The sequence below is a fragment of the Rhinoderma darwinii genome, chromosome 1 (genome assembly GCF_050947455.1).
Source record: "Rhinoderma darwinii isolate aRhiDar2 chromosome 1, aRhiDar2.hap1, whole genome shotgun sequence".
NCBI classification, from domain to species: Eukaryota; Metazoa; Chordata; class Amphibia; order Anura; family Rhinodermatidae; genus Rhinoderma; species Rhinoderma darwinii.
The window spans coordinates 277,519,244-277,532,120 of record NC_134687.1 but is presented as its reverse complement, the minus strand read 5'-3'; positions in this window follow the sequence as shown (position 1 = coordinate 277,532,120).

Sequence of the window (12,877 nt, the reverse complement as noted above, 5' to 3'; positions counted from 1 at the left end):
GGGGGCATTTTAACTGGGATAAGGGACATAGCAGGGGTCATGAGGGCATTGTGTCTGGCAGGTGTCATGGCTAGCATGGGGATTTGTATCTGTCATGTGCTAGTTGGCAAAGGGGGAAGTGAGCGCATTGTTGCTTTTTATTGCAGCATAGTGGCTCGTAAAGGGATATTGCCAGTTTTTAAATACCACTTGGGCATAGGGGCTGGCTTAAAGGGCATTGATTATTGCATGGAAGAGAGTTGATTGTGACTTAAAAGGAGGCAATATGGCTGGCATAAGGCATAGTGGCTCTTATAAGAACCTGGTGGCTGGCATGGGGAATAGTAAATGGCATAAGGTACTTTGTGGGTGTTATGGGGGCATTATGTCTGGCCTGAAGAGCATTGTGGCTTTTTTTGGGGTATTGTGGCTGGTATAGAGGGCACTCTGGTTGTCATGTGGGAATTTTGGTTGGCCTAGCAGGTATTGTGGCTTGCATAGGGTTCATTAAAGGCATTGTGATTGTCATGGGGAAAGGTGGTTGGCACTGAGGACTTTGTGGCAGGTACTGCAGCTTTTTAGGTATTGTTGTTCTCAAACGGGCATTGTGCTGTGATTGGAACATTGTGACTGTCGTGACTTCTTAATTCAGGAGAGCAAAGAAGAAAAAATAACTTTACTCAAAAGGGTTTTTGTTCCAGGAGGCATAAGTTAAGTGAGAAATGGTTACTTATACTTTTGGGTAAAAGTATGTTTTCAGTCTTTTGTGGGGCTAATAAATGTTGATAAAATTACTCTTGAAAGTATTATCATTACGTAAAGTAGGTGTGATAGAAATAATTCACACAGTTTTGATAATAAAATGATTTTGAGTTGGATTTCCCTGGTCAGGTTGTGTTTGGTTGTGGTTTGCAAAAGGTTTTTTTTTTTCGATAGTAATTGTTCTCGTAGGATATTCTTGAGAATGTGATTGGTGAGTGTCACGGACACTGGGTTTGTGGACCCACTAGGCCGCTCCGCTGTAGCGGGGCGGCAGCTGACCAGGTCACAGTCTATGCAAAAGTAAAATGGCAGACTGTAATGCTTGGGTACCTGAAATAGTCTGGGCGGTGGCTGTGGCTTCAGCACGGTTGGAGGCAGGTGCGGCAAGTGGCGCCAGACGTGGCGAGCAGTATCCGATGAGCGGTAGACACTTGACGTGGCAGATGGCACTTGACGTGGCAGATGGCATTTGACGTGGCAGATGGCACTTGACGTGGCAGAAGGCACTAGAACGCGGGTAGGCACAGGAACAATACGGAATACAGGAACGGTAACATGCCACGGGTAACAGCTGGAACGGGAGACACTAAGGGACCATTTGCGAGACAGACTGGGAAAGACTAACAACGCTCAGGCAAGGATTAGAAGGCCAGGGGCCTTCTTATAGACCAGGAAATCGTGGCAGTTGATGATGATGACGATCCTAATTGCGCGCGCTGGCCCTTTAAGGCCGGGCGCGAGCGTGCGCGCGCACCCTACGGGACCCAGCCGGACGGAGCGGAAGTGAGCGCTACAGTGAGTAAATTAGGGAATGTGGTCAGAGACATTTCTATGCTACTTGTGGCTTCTAGTCAGGATGGGGTGGACGGTGCAGATTCTTGGATAGGAATTCTTCAGGTGGGATCTCTAGTTTGGCTCATCAGAAGGTATCCCAGAAAGGGTTCAATTGCCCTTTAATAAATACTTTTGTTTTATGAGAAACTAGGCACACTAACATCTCTTTACTGATCCAATACATCTATAGCATATACCAGGAACGTATTATCACACCTCTTTTTTTTTTTTTTTCTAGGTGTCTATTTGAAAGTGAAAAGAAGCAAGATATGGAATCCTCCAGTCAGCGGCAATAGAGGAATCAGAGAACTGGTAATTAATATTATTATTAATTACTGATAATTATCAGGCTAGTTTCTAGCTCTGGACTTTCAGAGGTGTGGTAATACCTTCCTAGTATATAAGAATACATGTCTAGTAGTACATATATTGGCTACAGATATTTCAGGGCATTGTAAATGCCTTTGCATTCTGCACATGGATTCACTGCATTAACATTCCAACATACACATTCATCACCATCTCCCCTTTCCCAATTGGAAATTTTTGCTGTCATGTGGGCATTGTGGCAGGTATGGAGGGCCCTGTGGCCGGCATTGAGAGAAATGAGGTAACTGTGGCTGTCATGGGGCATTATGACTGGCAAAAGCAGAAATGAGGGCATTTTGGCTGGCATAGAGGACATTTTGGCTGTCATGGAGATATTGTGGCCGGGATAAGGGACATTGTGGGTAAAATGGGTTCAAAGTGGCTCTTATGGGAGTATTATGGCTTGCATTTAGGCATTGTTGCTTGAATGGGAGCCATTATGGCTGGCGTTGGAGCATTCCAGATGGAATAAGGCATATAGCGGGTGTCATGTGGGCATTGTGGCTTAAATTAGCGGCATTATGGTTAGAACAAGGCCATTCTAGTTTGCATAGGCTAATAATGGCATTGTGACTGGCATGGAGGGCATTGTGGCTGACATGTGCCATCATTGCTGGCATAGGGATTTGTGACTGTCATGTGGACATTGTGGTTGACAAAGAGGAAATGAGTACATTGTAGCTGGCATGAAAGGCTTTGTTTTTAGGCAAATGAGAGCATTTTGTCTGTCATATGGGCATTGCTTATATGTAGCTGTCAGTGTGTCCTTGTGGTTGGCATAAGGGGCATTGGCAGCATTGTTACTGGCTGTTATGGCGGCATTTTGACTGGAATAATAGACATATCGGGTGTTATTGTGGCTGGCATGGGGGCTTTGTGGTTGTCATGTTGTCATTGTTTTTGGACAAGGGTGAAGTGAGGGTGTTGTGACTGGCATGGATGGTGTTGTGTCTCGCAAAAGTGGATGTGAGGACATTTTGGCTGTCATGGAGGCAATATGGTTGGTATACGGGCATTGGAGGTTTGTGGTTGTCGTTTTGGCAATGTGGCTGGCATAAGGGGTATTGTTTCCGGGATTAAGTACATTGTATCTGGCATTGTGGTTGGAATGTGGAATTATTGCTGGCATGAGGGCTTTGTGGTTGCCTTGAGGATATTGTGGTTGGCTAAAAGGAAATTAAGGGCATTCTGGCTGGCATGGAGGTCATTGTAACTGGCAAAGGAGGAAGTGAGGGCATTTTGGTTATAGTGGGGATTCGTGGCTGGCATAAGGGCATTAAAGGCTTTTGCTGGTCAAAGAGGCATTGTGGCGAGCATAAGGTGCATTGACAGCATTGTTGCTTTAATAAAGTACATTGTGGCTGGCATGGGGGATTTGTGACTGGGAAAATGGATATAGCTGTTGTCATTTTGGCATTGTAGATTGCACAGGGGCATTGTGGGTGGTATGGAGACTTTCCTTTTGGAAAGGTGGCGATGAGGCATTCTGGCTGGCATGTATTTAATTGTGGCTGTAATAAGGACATAGTGGCTGAGATAAGAGATATTGTGGATGTCATGGTGGCATATTGGCTATTATGGTCAGCATTGTGACTGGAAAATATGAGTTTTTGCTGGCATGGAGCACTATAGCTGGTAGAAAGGATATGATGGCCTTCATGGGGCAATGAGACTGATTAGAGGATCATTAAGCTTATTTCAGTTGTCTTTGAGGAATTCTAATTCAGTGTGGCTGTCATGGGGGCATTTTAATAGTTATGAAGGTATTAGGGCTGGCATGGAGGGCATTGAGGTATTTATGTGGGCATTGTGGCTGGTAAAATGGGCAATGAGAGCATTGTAGTTGTCATTGGGGCATTTTGGCCATTGTAGGGCAATAGTTTCTGTCATGGGCACTGTGGCTCTCATGTGGGCTTTATTGTGAGTTTCATGGGGTATTGTGACTGGGATTACGAACATTGTGGATGTCATGAGGGCATTTTGAGGAGATAAGGAATATTGCAGATGGGGGTTTAGTAAATTTCATGGAGTCATTGTGGCTGGCAAGATGACTTTTTTGACTGTCATTGTGCATTATAGTTGTCATAGGGGCACTGAGGCCATTGTGGTTGTCATGGTTTTATTGCGGTTGGCTAAGGGGGCATTGAGGGCAATGTGTCTGGAATAAGGGGAATTGTGAGAGGTATAAAGGATACTGGGGACATTGTAGCTGTAATGGGGGCATTTTGGTTTGGATATGGGATAGTGGTGATTTCATATAAGCATGTTGTCTGCCACGGGGTACTTTGACTGTCATGGTGTTTTTGTGGTTAGTTAGCATTGTGTCTGGCATGGATGAAATTGTGGCTAACATTGGGGGCATTTTAACTGGGATAAGGGACATAGCAGGGGTCATGAGGGCATTGTGTCTGGCAGGTGTCATGGCTAGCATGGGGATTTGTATCTGTCATGTGCTAGTTGGCAAAGGGGGAAGTGAGCGCATTGTTGCTTTTTATTGCAACATAGTGGCTCGTAAAGGGATATTGCCAGTTTTTAAATACCACTTGGGCATAGGGGCTGGCTTAAAGGGCATTGATTATTGCATGGAAGAGAGTTGATTGTGACTTAAAAGGAGGCAATATGGCTGGCATAAGGCATAGTGGCTCTTATAAGAACCTGGTGGCTGGCATGGGGAATAGTAAATGGCATAAGGTACTTTGTGGGTGTTATGGGGGCATTATGTCTGGCCTGAAGAGCATTGTGGCTTTTTTTGGGGTATTGTGGCTGGTATAGAGGGCACTCTGGTTGTCATGTGGGAATTTTGGTTGGCCTAGCAGGTATTGTGGCTTGCATAGGGTTCATTAAAGGCATTGTGATTGTCATGGGGAAAGGTGGTTGGCACTGAGGACTTTGTGGCAGGTACTGCAGCTTTTTAGGTATTGTTGTTCTCAAACGGGCATTGTGCTGTGATTGGAACATTGTGACTGTCGTGACTTCTTAATTCAGGAGAGCAAAGAAGAAAAAATAACTTTACTCAAAAGGGTTTTTGTTCCAGGAGGCATAAGTTAAGTGAGAAATGGTTACTTATACTTTTGGGTAAAAGTATGTTTTCAGTCTTTTGTGGGGCTAATAAATGTTGATAAAATTACTCTTGAAAGTATTATCATTACGTAAAGTAGGTGTGATAGAAATAATTCACACAGTTTTGATAATAAAATGATTTTGAGTTGGATTTCCCTGGTCAGGTTGTGTTTGGTTGTGGTTTGCAAAAGGTTTTTTTTTTTCGATAGTAATTGTTCTTGTAGGATATTCTTGAGAATGTGATTGGTGAGTGTCACGGACACTGGGTTTGTGGACCCACTAGGCCGCTCTGCTGTAGCGGGGCGGCAGCTGACCAGGTCACAGTCTATGCGAAAGTAAAATGGCAGACTGTAATGCTTGGGTACCTGAAATAGTCTGGGCGGTGGCTGTGGCTTCAGCACGGTTGGAGGCAGGTGCGGCAAGTGGCGCCAGACGTGGCGGACAGTATCCGATGAGCGGTAGACACTTGACGTGGCAGATGGCACTTGACGTGGCAGATGGCATTTGACGTGGCAGATGGCACTTGACGTGGCAGATGGCACTTGACGTGGCAGAAGGCACTTGACGTGGCAGAAGGCACTTGACGTGGCAGATGGCACTTGACGTGGCAGAAGGCACTAGAACGCGGGTAGGCACAGGAACAATACGGAATACAGGAACGGTAACATGCCACGGGTAACAGCTGGAACGGGAGACACTAAGGGACCATTTGCGAGACAGACTGGGAAAGACTAACAACGCTCAGGCAAGGATTAGAAGGCCAGGGGCCTTCTTATAGACCAGGAAATCGTGGCAGTTGATGATGATGACGATCCTAATTGCGCGCGCTGGCCCTTTAAGGCCGGGCGCGAGCGTGCGCGCGCACCCTACGGGACCCAGCCGGACGGAGCGGAAGTGAGCGCTACAGTGAGTAAATTAGGGAATGTGGTCAGAGACATTTCTATGCTACTTGTGGCTTCTAGTCAGGATGGGGTGGACGGTGCAGATTCTTGGATAGGAATTCTTCAGGTGGGATCTCTAGTTTGGCTCATCAGAAGGTATCCCAGAAAGGGTTCAATTGCCCTTTAATAAATACTTTTGTTTTATGAGAAACTAGGCACACTAACATCTCTTTACTGATCCAATACATCTATAGCATATACCAGGAACGTATTATCACACCTCTTTTTTTTTTTTTTCTAGGTATCTATTTGAAAGTGAAAAGAAGCAAGATATGGAATCCTCCAGTCAGCGGCAATAGAGGAATCAGAGAACTGGTAATTAATATTATTATTAATTACTGATAATTATCAGGCTAGTTTCTAGCTCTGGACTTTCAGAGGTGTGGTAATACCTTCCTAGTATATAAGAATACATGTCTAGTAGTACATATATTGGCTACAGATATTTCAGGGCATTGTAAATGCCTTTGCATTCTGCACATGGATTCACTGCATTTACATTCCAACATACACATTCATCACCATCTCCCCTTTCCCAATTGGAAATTTTTGCTGTCATGTGGGCATTGTGGCAGGTATGGAGGGCCCTGTGGCCGGCATTGAGAGAAATGAGGTAACTGTGGCTGTCATGGGGCATTATGACTGGCAAAAGCAGAAATGAGGGCATTTTGGCTGGCATAGAGGACATTTTGGCTGTCATGGAGATATTGTGGCCGGGATAAGGGACATTGTGGGTAAAATGGGTTCAAAGTGGCTCTTATGGGAGTATTATGGCTTGCATTTAGGCATTGTTGCTTGAATGGGAGCCATTATGGCTGGCGTTGGAGCATTCCAGATGGAATAAGGCATATAGCGGGTGTCATGTGGGCATTGTGGCTTAAATTAGCGGCATTATGGTTAGAACAAGGCCATTCTAGTTTGCATAGGCTAATAATGGCATTGTGACTGGCATGGAGGGCATTGTGGCTGACATGTGCCATCATTGCTGGCATAGGGATTTGTGACTGTCATGTGGACATTGTGGTTGACAAAGAGGAAATGAGTACATTGTAGCTGGCATGAAGGGCTTTGTTTTTAGGCAAATTAGAGCATTTTGTCTGTCATATGGGCATTGATTATATGTAGCTGTCAGTGTGTCCTTGTGGTTGGCATAAGGGGCATTGGCAGCATTGTTACTGGCTGTTATGGCGGCATTTTGACTGGAATAATAGACATATCGGGTGTTATTGTGGCTGGCATGGGGGCTTTGTGGTTGTCATTTTGTCATTGTTTTTGGCCAAGGGTGAAGTGAGGGTGTTGTGACTGGCATGGATGGTGTTGTGTCTCGCAAAAGGGGATGTGAGGACATTTTGGCTGTCATGGAGGCAATATGGTTGGTATACGGGCATTGGAGGTTTGTGGTTGTCGTTTTGGCAATGTGGCTGGCATAAGGGGTATTGTTTCCGGGATTAAGTACATTGTATCTGGCATTGTGGTTGGAATGTGGAATTATTGCTGGCATGAGGGCTTTGTGGTTGCCTTGAGGATATTGTGGTTGGCTAAAAGGAAATTAAGGGCATTCTGGCTGGCATGGAGGTCATTGTAACTGGCAAAGGAGGAAGTGAGGGCATTTTGGTTATAGTGGGGATTCGTGGCTGGCATAAGGGCATTAAAGGCTTTTGCTGGTCAAAGAGGCATTGTGGCGAGCATAAGGTGCATTGACAGCATTGTTGCTTTAATAAAGTACATTGTGGCTGGCATGGGGGATTTGTGACTGGGAAAATGGATATAGCTGTTGTCATTTTGGCATTGTAGATTGCACAGGGGCATTGTGGGTGGTATGGAGACTTTCCTTTTGGAAAGGTGGCGATGAGGCATTCTGGCTGGCATGTATTTAATTGTGGCTGTAATAAGGACATAGTGGCTGAGATAAGAGATATTGTGGATGTCATGGTGGCATATTGGCTATTATGGTCAGCATTGTGACTGGAAAATATGAGTTTTTGCTGGCATGGAGCACTATAGCTGGTAGAAAGGATATGATGGCCTTCATGGGGCAATGAGACTGATTAGAGGATCATTAAGCTTATTTCAGTTGTCTTTGAGGAATTCTAATTCAGTGTGGCTGTCATGGGGGCATTTTAATAGTTCTGAAGGTATTAGGGCTGGCATGGAGGGCATTGAGGTATTTATGTGGGCATTGTGGCTGGTAAAATGGGCAATGAGAGCATTGTAGTTGTCATTGGGGCATTTTGGCCATTGTAGGGCAATAGTTTCTGTCATGGGCACTGTGGCTCTCATGTGGGCTTTATTGTGAGTTTCATGGGGTATTGTGACTGGGATTACGAACATTGTGGATGTCATGAGGGCATTTTGAGGAGATAAGGAATATTGCAGATGGGGGTTTAGTAAATTTCATGGAGTCATTGTGGCTGGCAAGATGACTTTTTTGACTGTCATAGGGCATTATAGTTGTCATAGGGGCACTGAGGCCATTGTGGTTGTCATGGTTTTATTGCGGTTGGCTAAGGGGGCATTGAGGGCAATGTGTCTGGAATAAGGGGAATTGTGAGAGGTATAAAGGATACTGGGGACATTGTAGCTGTAATGGGGGCATTTTGGTTTGGATATGGGATAGTGGTGATTTCATATAAGCATGTTGTCTGCCACGGGGTACTTTGACTGTCATGGTGTTTTTGTGGTTAGTTAGCATTGTGTCTGGCATGGATGAAATTGTGGCTAACATTGGGGGCATTTTAACTGGGATAAGGGACATAGCAGGGGTCATGGCTAGCATGGGGATTTGTATCTGTCATGTGCTAGTTGGCAAAGGGGGAAGTGAGCACATTGTTGCTTTTTATTGCAGCATAGTGGCTCGTAAAGGGATATTGCCAGTTTTTAAATACCACTTGGGCATAGGGGCTGGCTTAAAGGGCATTGATTATTGCATGGAAGAGAGTTGATTGTGACTTAAAAGGAGGCAATATGGCTGGCATAAGGCATAGTGGCTCTTATAAGAACCTGGTGGCTGGCATGGGGAATAGTAAATGGCATAAGGTACTTTGTGGGTGTTATGGGGGCATTATGTCTGGCCTGAAGAGCATTGTGGCTTTTTTTGGGGTATTGTGGCTGGTATAGAGGGCACTCTGGTTGTCATGTGGGAATTTTGGTTGGCCTAGCAGGTATTGTGGCTTGCATAGGGTTCATTAAAGGCATTGTGATTGTCATGGGGAAAGGTGGTTGGCACTGAGGACTTTGTGGCAGGTACTGCAGCTTTTTAGGTATTGTTGTTCTCAAACGGGCATTGTGCTGTGATTGGAACATTGTGACTGTCGTGACTTCTTAATTCAGGAGAGCAAAGAAGAAAAAATAACTTTACTCAAAAGGGTTTTTGTTCCAGGAGGCATAAGTTAAGTGAGAAATGGTTACTTATACTTTTGGGTAAAAGTATGTTTTCAGTCTTTTGTGGGGCTAATAAATGTTGATAAAATTACTCTTGAAAGTATTATCATTACGTAAAGTAGGTGTGATAGAAATAATTCACACAGTTTTGATAATAAAATGATTTTGAGTTGGATTTCCCTGGTCAGGTTGTGTTTGGTTGTGGTTTGCAAAAGGTTTTTTTTTTTCGATAGTAATTGTTCTCGTAGGATATTCTTGAGAATGTGATTGGTGAGTGTCACGGACACTGGGTTTGTGGACCCACTAGGCCGCTCCGCTGTAGCGGGGCGGCAGCTGACCAGGTCACAGTCTATGCAAAAGTAAAATGGCAGACTGTAATGCTTGGGTACCTGAAATAGTCTGGGCGGTGGCTGTGGCTTCAGCACGGTTGGAGGCAGGTGCGGCAAGTGGCGCCAGACGTGGCGAGCAGTATCCGATGAGCGGTAGACACTTGACGTGGCAGATGGCACTTGACGTGGCAGATGGCATTTGACGTGGCAGATGGCACTTGACGTGGCAGAAGGCACTAGAACGCGGGTAGGCACAGGAACAATACGGAATACAGGAACGGTAACATGCCACGGGTAACAGCTGGAACGGGAGACACTAAGGGACCATTTGCGAGACAGACTGGGAAAGACTAACAACGCTCAGGCAAGGATTAGAAGGCCAGGGGCCTTCTTATAGACCAGGAAATCGTGGCAGTTGATGATGATGACGATCCTAATTGCGCGCGCTGGCCCTTTAAGGCCGGGCGCGAGCGTGCGCGCGCACCCTACGGGACCCAGCCGGACGGAGCGGAAGTGAGCGCTACAGTGAGTAAATTAGGGAATGTGGTCAGAGACATTTCTATGCTACTTGTGGCTTCTAGTCAGGATGGGGTGGACGGTGCAGATTCTTGGATAGGAATTCTTCAGGTGGGATCTCTAGTTTGGCTCATCAGAAGGTATCCCAGAAAGGGTTCAATTGCCCTTTAATAAATACTTTTGTTTTATGAGAAACTAGGCACACTAACATCTCTTTACTGATCCAATACATCTATAGCATATACCAGGAACGTATTATCACACCTCTTTTTTTTTTTTTTTCTAGGTGTCTATTTGAAAGTGAAAAGAAGCAAGATATGGAATCCTCCAGTCAGCGGCAATAGAGGAATCAGAGAACTGGTAATTAATATTATTATTAATTACTGATAATTATCAGGCTAGTTTCTAGCTCTGGACTTTCAGAGGTGTGGTAATACCTTCCTAGTATATAAGAATACATGTCTAGTAGTACATATATTGGCTACATATATTTCAGGGCATTGTAAATGCCTTTGCATTCTGCACATGGATTCACTGCATTAACATTCCAACATACACATTCATCACCATCTCCCCTTTCCCAATTGGAAATTTTTGCTGTCATGTGGGCATTGTGGCAGGTATGGAGGGCCCTGTGGCCGGCATTGAGAGAAATGAGGTAACTGTGGCTGTCATGGGGCATTATGACTGGCAAAAGCAGAAATGAGGGCATTTTGGCTGGCATAGAGGACATTTTGGCTGTCATGGAGATATTGTGGCCGGGATAAGGGACATTGTGGGTAAAATGGGTTCAAAGTGGCTCTTATGGGAGTATTATGGCTTGCATTTAGGCATTGTTGCTTGAATGGGAGCCATTATGGCTGGCGTTGGAGCATTCCAGATGGAATAAGGCATATAGCGGGTGTCATGTGGGCATTGTGGCTTAAATTAGCGGCATTATGGTTAGAACAAGGCCATTCTAGTTTGCATAGGCTAATAATGGCATTGTGACTGGCATGGAGGGCATTGTGGCTGACATGTGCCATCATTGCTGGCATAGGGATTTGTGACTGTCATGTGGACATTGTGGTTGACAAAGAGGAAATGAGTACATTGTAGCTGGCATGAAAGGCTTTGTTTTTAGGCAAATGAGAGCATTTTGTCTGTCATATGGGCATTGATTATATGTAGCTGTCAGTGTGTCCTTGTGGTTGGCATAAGGGGCATTGGCAGCATTGTTACTGGCTGTTATGGCGGCATTTTGACTGGAATAATAGACATATCGGGTGTTATTGTGGCTGGCATGGGGGCTTTGTGGTTGTCATGTTGTCATTGTTTTTGGACAAGGGTGAAGTGAGGGTGTTGTGACTGGCATGGATGGTGTTGTGTCTCGCAAAAGTGGATGTGAGGACATTTTGGCTGTCATGGAGGCAATATGGTTGGTATACGGGCATTGGAGGTTTGTGGTTGTCGTTTTGGCAATGTGGCTGGCATAAGGGGTATTGTTTCCGGGATTAAGTACATTGTATCTGGCATTGTGGTTGGAATGTGGAATTATTGCTGGCATGAGGGCTTTGTGGTTGCCTTGAGGATATTGTGGTTGGCTAAAAGGAAATTAAGGGCATTCTGGCTGGCATGGAGGTCATTGTAACTGGCAAAGGAGGAAGTGAGGGCATTTTGGTTATAGTGGGGATTCGTGGCTGGCATAAGGGCATTAAAGGCTTTTGCTGGTCAAAGAGGCATTGTGGCGAGCATAAGGTGCATTGACAGCATTGTTGCTTTAATAAAGTACATTGTGGCTGGCATGGGGGATTTGTGACTGGGAAAATGGATATAGCTGTTGTCATTTTGGCATTGTAGATTGCACAGGGGCATTGTGGGTGGTATGGAGACTTTCCTTTTGGAAAGGTGGCGATGAGGCATTCTGGCTGGCATGTATTTAATTGTGGCTGTAATAAGGACATAGTGGCTGAGATAAGAGATATTGTGGATGTCATGGTGGCATATTGGCTATTATGGTCAGCATTGTGACTGGAAAATATGAGTTTTTGCTGGCATGGAGCACTATAGCTGGTAGAAAGGATATGATTGGCCTTCATGGGGCAATGAGACTGATTAGAGGATCATTAAGCTTATTTCAGTTGTCTTTGAGGAATTCTAATTCAGTGTGGCTGTCATGGGGGCATTTTAATAGTTATGAAGGTATTAGGGCTGGCATGGAGGGCATTGAGGTATTTATGTGGGCATTGTGGCTGGTAAAATGGGCAATGAGAGCATTGTAGTTGTCATTGGGGCATTTTGGCCATTGTAGGGCAATAGTTTCTGTCATGGGCACTGTGGCTCTCATGTGGGCTTTATTGTGAGTTTCATGGGGTATTGTGACTGGGATTACGAACATTGTGGATGTCATGAGGGCATTTTGAGGAGATAAGGAATATTGCAGATGGGGGTTTAGTAAATTTCATGGAGTCATTGTGGCTGGCAAGATGACTTTTTTGACTGTCATTGTGCATTATAGTTGTCATAGGGGCACTGAGGCCATTGTGGTTGTCATGGTTTTATTGCGGTTGGCTAAGGGGGCATTGAGGGCAATGTGTCTGGAATAAGGGGAATTGTGAGAGGTATAAAGGATACTGGGGACATTGTAGCTGTAATGGGGGCATTTTGGTTTGGATATGGGATAGTGGTGATTTCATATAAGCATGTTGTCTGCCACGGGGTACTTTG